Genomic DNA, 2935 nt, shown 5'->3' with positions numbered 1-2935 from the left:
CATTATCATCAGCATCATCATCGTTTTAACATTTGTTTTACATGCTGGCATGTGTTGTGTGCCATTTAGAAATTAAATCCCAAATGAACTTATTTCTGACCAGCATTCCTTACTACTTCCCATGTTTTCTTTGACAACTGACCCGGCTATCTCAAGTGTTCTACATCTACTAAATCAAGCACCCTCATCTATCAATGTGACTAAATCATTAGAATCCTGTTCTACCCAAATTTTCCTTATCACATTAAATCACAGTGCATATCAAAACAATGAGTATATTATGGAAAATCTTTAAGTGGAGAAACCAATTCGCATAAACAAATAAAACTAACCAACCACAGATCAAATAAAACACCATAATACTAAAAAACAAGCACTGTTGCATACCAAGACAAACCTGAAAGAGCTAAAACTAAAGACAGATGATGAATAAGAAAAATACTACCATCAAGGGTACTACAGAAAATGAGGGGGTTCTCGGGGGGGGGGTACTATGTTTTAGAACTTTTTATATACTTCCTAGATTATAATATCTGCGATATGTGAAGGGACATCGTCTCTAGTTTTTTTTTATGAACTTTTATAAAATTTACACTATTCCATCCTTTCACGTGTTTGTTCATGTTTTTCATATAAAAGCAAAACTAATCAAAAACGAAGGCAGCTTCCTGGCTTTTCTGCAGGGACCTCCAGAAAGCAATTAGCTTTGATCAATGTGGGAGGAAATCCCTCATATCAGACAATTGCTATTTATTTGGACACTCCTTTTTGTGGGGAGCTGGTTTTCCCCAACGTTGTGGGGAAACAAATAAATGAAACAGCGGAAAGCTGAACTAGCCTTCAGCCAATATTCATTTCTGCATCTGCATGAACTCATTCACGTAGCAAATCAACTTTTTGATTCACATCGCTAAATTTGAACGCTTTTCACTTCCTATGGCCTTGTAGCGTAGTGGTTTCTTTCACTTTCTTTTCCGCCTTTGCGTCACCGCGTCACAGGTTTGAGCCTGCCTGACTACTAACACTTTTTTTTTCCTTTTACACCTCCAAACACCAGGGCAACGCTGAGTACCACCGCTAATTATCAATGAAAAATTACTGGTAATGGTTGGTGTAAGAAGTTACAATGATAATGAAATGGAATGGAGAGTACTGGAATAATTGGAGAGATTTACTGTCACTCAAATTCAGGTGAAACTCACCAATTACAAGTAAGATGTTACTGGTAACTATATATGTGACAACTTCTAATAACAAATAAAACTGATTTGCGGTTGATATTATTTCCTATTTCATTCAGCTTTGAATTTTATATCTACACAATCACAACAGATACCATAAAATACCATTCATTTCTAGTCTTTGTTTCTTTTCTTACTTATAAAGTTATCATGTTGTATGCTCAAATTCAAATAGCAATCCGGTTAACATATCGATATTTGATTTGAACTAGCCGTTTTTTGGTTTTTTTCCCCCCCTTCCACTAGGTTATTAGTATCAATATATTTTATTTCAACTTCTTTTTATTTTATTTTTAAAAATACTTATTCTGGTAAAGAAAGTTGTTAGAGTAGAGAATTTTTCCCTGAAACAGATTTAAGAACAGATATGTGGAATTACATTGAATTCTGATCATATAAAAATCAGATTAATTAAATTATGCGATTTTAAGCATGCATGTGCGTATGTATGTGTGTGTTTCTTTTCCCTACATCAATTATACATTATTATTTGAACTTTACTATTAATTGATTAATGTCAATTACTAAAAAAAACATGTTGAACATTTCTATCTCACAAAATAATTTGATTAAGAAATTAAATAAACTAAAACGTAAATCAATTTATAAACTTTTTAGTCAGTAGGTTTTTTGGGTTTTTTTTTTTTTTGAGGTTTGCGTAATCTCTTAGATATTACAATAATCAGTTATGACTAGCCTATTTTTTCCCTTTTACCATGTTATTGGAATGAATATATTCCACGAATATTATTTCACTTCAGTTATTTTTCTGGAAATACTTATTCCAATCCAGAAAACTGTTAGTGTAAAGACATTTTTCTTGCTTATTGAAATATATTAAAGGGAAGTTATTGTGTGCAATTATACTGAGTTCTTTTCGCTGAATTTTTAAAAATAAATATGTATATTAATTACAGTACATGACTTCAAACATGTCTTGTTTGTGTGTTTCTTGCCTCCATGTCAATTACGCATTAATATCTGTACTTTATTGTTAATTGATTAGCATAAATTACTAACATAAACATTTGGAACATTCCTGTCTCACAAAATTAGTTAAGAAATTAAATTCATTAAAATTAATTTCCATTAAACAAGTCAATCATTTTTTTTCTTTTACTCCCAGACAATACCGAGTAGTTTGGTTACAAAAGAACTCTAGTAGTAGGAGGAGACACCGTTTCAAAAGAGACTATAATGCTATTAAAAACAGCAACAACAAAAACATATCTTTAGATGTTAAAATAATCTGTAAAATAAGGTGTTGATAAACATTTTATGTTTGCCATCATTTCAGGAGTCGCCAAAATGTAGAATAAAGGGCAAGAAATTCTATTCTAACATTTAAAAACACCTTTATTGGTCATCTTCGTTAGTAAGAATAATAAAAAGAGCTCGTCGCAGAAAGAGTTTCTGTGTAGAGACATTGAATGATTAGCGACAGTCCTGTAGGGTGTGTGTGTGTGTGGAAAGGTAAGTAGTGCTACACTACTGACTCGGCATCAAATTTTCAGATTATATATTTTTAATCAACTTGTTTAATTTTGAGGTGAAAGTTCAGCTTGTTATTTGTTTAATGCAAAAATGTACAAGTCTATATTGGCCAAGGTTTTCTGTCAAAACTATCTAAAATTTTATGGAATTTAAACAAATCTTGTTATAATATAAATTAAGTTATTTGAAAATTTGAGTGT

This window comes from Euprymna scolopes, chromosome 13 (genome assembly GCF_053919585.1).
Source record: "Euprymna scolopes isolate OS-2025 chromosome 13, ASM5391958v1, whole genome shotgun sequence".
NCBI classification, from domain to species: domain Eukaryota; kingdom Metazoa; phylum Mollusca; class Cephalopoda; order Sepiida; family Sepiolidae; genus Euprymna; species Euprymna scolopes.
This window is presented reverse-complemented; position numbering follows the sequence as displayed.